Here is a 6,311-nt window from a genome sequence, read left to right as displayed (position 1 = left end):
TGTGTTTTCTTAATAGGTGAAGAAATCTTGAAGACCAGAGATTGGAACATGCTGAATTTTAAATTAAAAAAAAAAAAAAAAAAAGTTAAATTGTCCGGCTGTGGAAGATGGAGCCTCATTTTTGCAGCCACTTTGAATCACGAGTTCATCTCTAAATGCACTGTTTTTTTTTTGTTTTTTGTTTGTTTTGGTTTTTGTTTTTTATTTTTTTGAAGAGCTAACTAACCCTGGCTGCATCCAGTCTGAGAGAGCATTCAAATGGACTTGCTTCCTCTCTTAGTTATAAGCTGTTTAAAAGCGCATCCTATGTTTGAATTGTGGATGAGAGGTTCCCTTGGCAAAGTGAGGAGGAAAATTCTTCCTACCCCTTTATTATTAATTCACGGATTCAGTCTTGGTTCGGCCTACAGGAGCAGTTAACTGGAAGCCTTTGAAGATCGATAACTTTGCTGAGGTTGTCCAGGTAGGTGAAATCGAAGACCCACAGGGCCTGGAACGTGCTGTTTAATGCGTCCTAACTGTGTTCTAGAGAAGTTATTTGTAGCCATAGTTGATTATTGACTTGCATGTATCATCAGGTGGTTTTTTAAGGAGTGACTCCATTTTCAGGCTTCCAGATGTGCTCCAGGTCATATTATTGAGGATGTGGAAGAGAACGCTTGCTGACAAAGCTCCTGGCAGCTTTACAGAACTTTAATATTTAGTTAGTTCATGTAACAGCTGATTTCAAGGCTTTGCTCTCTTTGAGAGACTGATAACTTGATTTGATTAACTGAAGAAAGCTGGAAAAATGTCCGTTCCTCATTATTTTTCACTTGTTACTTTCTTTCGGGTTACTTTTAAAAAGAAGATTTCACTGATCACAAGCCAGTAGAAGACTTTCAGCCCAAGCAAGGGTGAAGACAGCTCTCTCCAAGAGCAGAGGAAGTCCCTGTGGAGAGAACCCGAGCTTGTTAGCAGAACTCGTCGGCATGTCTAAACAAGGAGACGATTGCTACTTCTATTTCTATTCTACCTGTAGCAAGGTATGGCTGGCTTTCCTTTGCTTTGCTTTTTTTCCCCCTTTTTTTCGGGAAGGAGTAGATTAGGAGGAGGAAGCACACTGGTCTTTGGTTAACTTGAGAACCAGATAGATTGTGAATTCAGTTGTAGCACCATTAGGCAGCAGCATGGCCATTTTTGAGGCTGTACTCTATTTTCCTTGTTGGTTTCCTTTTGGTTCCAGGGAGACAAATGTGCCTACCGCCACTGCGAAGCTGCTCTGGGCAATGAGACGGTCTGCAAGCTGTGGCAGGAGGGTCGTTGTTTCAGGAATGTCTGCCGATTCAGACACATGGAAATTGACGTGAGTGCCTAACAATGTGTTCTCAAAATAAATCCACAAAAGCATTTTTCAGTGCCGTAGGTGTACTGATTGTGCTTTTGCAGGATAGATTTGTTTGCTTCAAAATCATACTGGTTTCTGTTACCAAGAGAGGGGGTGGGAGGAAGCAGAGGGAAATAAAATCAATGCCTTAGGTATGTCTTAGCAAGATATTTGTTTATTTTTTTTTATTAGATGCTGACAGTTTTCTCAAGAGATGCAGAATAGCTGTTAAATAGACTGCTAAAACCTGCTGGAGCAGGGGGGTAATAAACAGGCTGTTCTATCCTCATGGGAGCAGGCTTGATAATGAACTATCAGGTGTCTTCTGACCCACAGTCCTTCAGATAACGCTGTTGTAGCTGCCTGGGGTAGGAAGTGGGGAAAGTTAAAGGTGCAGCAGAACTAAGTCTCCAAGAAGTAGTTCTAGACAGGGTTAACCTAGGCAATTTCAGATGTTCTTTTTCCCTCTGAATAATCCTAGTATAATCCTAGGTGTATTAGTTTAAGCCACCCTCAACTGATGTCTGAGAGTGCCTGTCTTCTCAAACTGAGTGATGACCAAACTAAATGTGCATAGTGGTTACAGCTTATGCAAACTTTGTGAATATGCCCAGAAATACTACACTTAACTGAGAAACTGACCTTTGGAATGATGTTTCAGCACTGTGTTGTGACAGCTGTCACGATCTGGAGCTGTGCATCTCTTTGCAAGCCTCAGGTGCATGTTATCACGAGCTTTTCTTTCTTTCTGTCTTCAGAAAAAGCGCAGTGAGATTCCTTGCTACTGGGAGAACCAGCCGGGAGGCTGTCAGAAAGCCAACTGTGCTTTTCATCATGCAAAGGGACGTTACATCGATGGACAATTCCTACCACCAAGCAAGAGTGAGTTTAGGTCCTTTTTCTTTAAGCGCTGAAGAATTAATTTTGAGTAGTACTTAGTGGGTGCCAATCCTGTAGGGGGCGTCAGGTAACTGTTCATTTGTGAGTGCAGGAAAAGGTCTGCAGTCATAGGTGTACTGCACCGAGTGTACTGCTGGTGTTTGTTTTCTGCTTTCGTGCTCAGCTTCTCTTTGCTTAGTGTGATGTTTGCCTTGCAGTTTGCTTCCTGTTGTTTCCTCTTTTGCTGGGTGGTAGGGAGATGTGGTGTTGTTGGAAGGGAAGTCATTGTTCACGGCGTAAGCAGTGATGGGATGGGCAAAAGGAGATGCTGAACTCGTTGTCTGTGCGGGTTATCTGCCTTTGCTACCATCTCTTTGCATTGTGGTCAAAGTTTTAAACTGCCATATTACCGATGATCCTCCTCTTCCTCTAGCTACACTGCCAAGTCCGCCTGAGTGCGCGGACAATGATCTGAAAGTGGCTCAGATGTCACTGCAGCAAAACAAACTTTCTGTCCAGTCAAATCCCTCTCCACAGCTAAGGGGGTGACGAAAGTGGAAAACTCTGAAAATGTCCCAAGCCCTACACACCCTCCAGTTGTAATCAATGCTGCAGATGATGATGAAGATGATGATGGTGAGCATGTTTTGGTTCTTGGAAGGAATTTGTGCTGTAAATGATTGTGTAAATCTTTGGTTCTTGAAGGAATTTGTGCTGTAAATGAATGTGTTAAATCTTTGGTTCTTGGAAGGAATCTGTGCTGTAAATGAATGTATAAATCACAGATGACCTGAGGTCTGACTAGCAATAGGGCAGGCAGTCTGGCCAGGTCACTGGTGGCTTTGTCTGGCAGTCAGTGGACAGAAGCTGAAACGTTGGAGGAAAGCTTAGAACCACTCCTGGCTTTAGCTGGTCTTTTGTGTAAAGTTCTATGTGAAACTAGGAAGGAAATTTCTTTTTTCTGTCTGAAGAGCAATGTGTTGTGTAGTAGTTAAAGCTGCAGAGAGAATCTAGAGTCCTAGATGTTTTGTCCTAGTGTATTCTACTTAGGAGTTCATCAGGTCAGTGTAGCTGTTTAAAAACAAACAAACAAACAAACAAACAAAAAACAAAACAGCAACAAAGTTTTTTATATGAACCATGGGCTGAAGTGTCACTGCATGAGCTACGTAATCATGACCAACCTGGTCTATGCATAACTGAATCGATTTTTCCCCTTCAGACCAACTTTCTGAGGAAGGAGAAGAAACTAAAACTCCCGTCCAGCATCCAGCTGCGGAAGGCAAAAATGGATTACGGGTGATTTCCACTCGGAAAGGCAGTTCTACTACTACTAAACAAGGTATGCCAGCACCTTAGTAGGATAAATCAGAAGAACTTGACAGTTAAGTCAAAAGCAGCGTGGTGTAAAAACACAACAAAATGTAGGGGTGCTGAATGGAGTCGGTTATTTCCATGATCTCATTTCTGCCATTAATACCATCATGTGCCCATTGGGTCAGAAAGGTGAACTCCTTTTCTTTACTTTTGGAGAACAAAACAGGGCCACAGCATGGAGTTTAAATGGCTGCACGTGCAGCCTTGCAACCACTGTTGATAAGCCATATCTAACAATAGAGGGATCTAATATCGTGTAAATGGATTAAAATTAAAACTACATTTTGAACCCTGAAGGATGAAAGGAGGGGCAAAATGCCATTGGTTCTATGGCTCTTTCACTTGTGAGGAGTGTTGACAGGCTTTATTCGAAATACTTCAGAAAGTTCCTGAGCGCTAAGAAGCCTGAGGACCTGTGGTCCTCAGTGAGTGCCTCTAAGCCTGTCTCATGAACTGTTTCCTGTTTTCAGAGGGCAATCTGAATTTTGGAATAAAAACACTTGAGGAAATCAAATGGCAGAAGATGAAGGAAAAAAATAAGAGACACGGTGGTGAGTTAATATTGCCTACTTTCTTATCCTGTTCACGGCAGGTGATGGTGACTGGGAGCTGCTTGAGGGACAGACTTCCATTTTTAGCTGGGGGCATAAAGCAACCTGATTCTCAGCCAGCTGGTATTCTAAATGGGAGTTCAAAGGGCAACCAGAGGCAAATTAGTCACCTCTCTTCTTTACATGCTCTGCTTGCTGTATTTTTGACAGTAACAAGTCATTTAAAGTTTTTTGTTCTTTGTGATAGTTTTTTATGTTGGGTAAACTTCCTTACGTTTTGGTTGCTCTGAACAGAAGGTTCTTCAAGATCTTCTCTTCGTCCCGTTGATTCTATGATTTTTCCTGCTCCAGAAGAGGAAAACGTCCGGACAGTGGTGAGAACTGTGACAGTGTCTTCCAAGAAAGGTAATAATGAATGCTTTTGTTTTGATTTCATTACTCCTAAACTGGAGGGTTAAGCAATAATTAAAACAATTCACCCATGTTAGCCTTCTGGTGCTGCCTTCTGTTCAAAACGTGCTTTTATGCTTAAAGTCCCTGGTTGTACTGGAAAGATTTGGTGCTCAGGTTAAGTGCAGTGGCAGGAGAGAAAAAAAAAAGTGTCAGTATGCCAATAGGGGGGTAACTGAAAACCAGAAGAGTAACGAGAAGAGCGAGCTGTAGAAGCCAGTGCTATATAAGAAGCAATTTCTGAAGCATTAAAGAGGCGTACAGTGGCAGGTGTGGACACAGTATGACAGGAGTTTGTGTATAAATTGTTTAGAGCTGTGCAAATGCCTTTTAAAGGGAAAAAAGTGTGGAAGTACTTTTACTCGTAGACATTCACCTTAGAAAGGAATATTTCTCAGCATTTGCACCTAAGAATATTCTGCTTGCTTATGCAGCTTTGTTCTGCACAAAGTATAGGTGTCAAGCAGACTCAGATTCACTCTCCACTATCTCAGCTGGAATTTGAAGCAAGCACTGAGACTATTAATATTTTTTTTCCATGTTAATTATAGTTAAAATATGAGTTTATGTGGTTTAGCTGTCAAAAGAGTGTCTGACTGGGGTTTTTTGGACATGGGCTAACAGGATAATATTTCTGTTGGCTACTGGTTTCTGTGAAATAGAAAAAAAAATTCCCTTTTGTTTTAGGGGAGGAACCTGTGGTTCGAGTAGATCTTGCTGATAGACAAGGAAAACGGAAAGCCTCCGCGGGTGAGAACTTTTTACGAGCTGTTACGTAGGTGCTGCCTTCTATATATGACTGCATTAAAGAGTATTTGGGATGTATGAAAGGAAAATACATTGCAGTGGAGATCTGTGTTGACGGCAGAAATGGAAAAAAAAAAAAAAAAATCATTTAGCAGCTGAAAGGCAATTCTATGAAAATATGCTTGAAAAAGAGAAGCTTATTGTTGACTGTTCTCAAACCTTCCTGCAAAGAAAAGTTCTTACAATATTCCTTGTTTTCTCTGAAGATGATGTAAGCAGCCTTCCAGTGAAGCGCAGCCTTGCTGAAAGGCTGGGGAAGAAGGTAGAGGCTCCGGGAAATGCTGACAAAGCACCCAAGAGAGAGACAGGTACTAAACGGGCATCTGGATTGGATTCCTGGGTTTCGTATTTAGTCTTTCTGTTTGTCCTTTTCCAGTGATGTTTCTTTTTGCATGTTGGCTGAGGTCGTAATCACTGGGATTCAAAGTCACCTTTCCTGTCTTGTTTTGAAATGTGAACCTGAAGTTGACATTATGCAGCCTCCCTAATTCGTTCTTTTTCTGTTTTGCAGTTCGAGTTCCCAAGTCTCTGAAGGACAGGCTGGGATTACCTCCTAAGCAGACCAGTACTGAGAGAGGTAACAGCTAGATATTAAATATGCTTTCTCCTCCTTCCTTTCCACGAACTTGGACTGCTTTCATACATCCCTACAAACTAATTTAAACGAAAACAAAGAACTGACGCCTCTTGCTTGAGTGCTGAAGCTCTTCTGACAGCCACTATCAGAACTCTGGCTCTAGGTGTGTGTTTATTTTCTACTTGTGCCTTGTCGAGGTTTTTAGCTGCTTCTGTGAACCGTTACGTACAATTAGAATAGAACCACTGCCAGGAGCAGGAATTTGAAATGCAGTCTGAAAAAGTAATAAAGTAAAGCAGCATTT

General features: G+C 41.8%; 1 pseudogene across 1 annotated transcript; it reads left to right on the top strand.

The window, feature by feature from the left end:
• Positions 1-971: 971 nt before the first annotated feature.
• LOC309890727 (zinc finger CCCH domain-containing protein 11A-like) lies at positions 972-5,244 on the top strand (annotated as a pseudogene). The gene is made up of 7 exons: positions 972-1,025; positions 1,226-1,345; positions 2,125-2,248; positions 2,679-2,881; positions 3,468-3,587; positions 4,093-4,173; positions 5,201-5,244. The product of its transcript is annotated as a zinc finger CCCH domain-containing protein 11A-like (transcript).
• Positions 5,245-6,311: the final 1,067 nt, after the last annotated feature.

Source organism: Aythya marila, assembly GCF_965140915.1.
Source record: "Aythya marila genome assembly, contig: HAP1_HAP1_SCAFFOLD_221, whole genome shotgun sequence".
Classification (NCBI taxonomy): Eukaryota; Metazoa; Chordata; class Aves; order Anseriformes; family Anatidae; genus Aythya; species Aythya marila.
This window is presented reverse-complemented; position numbering and strand designations above follow the sequence as displayed.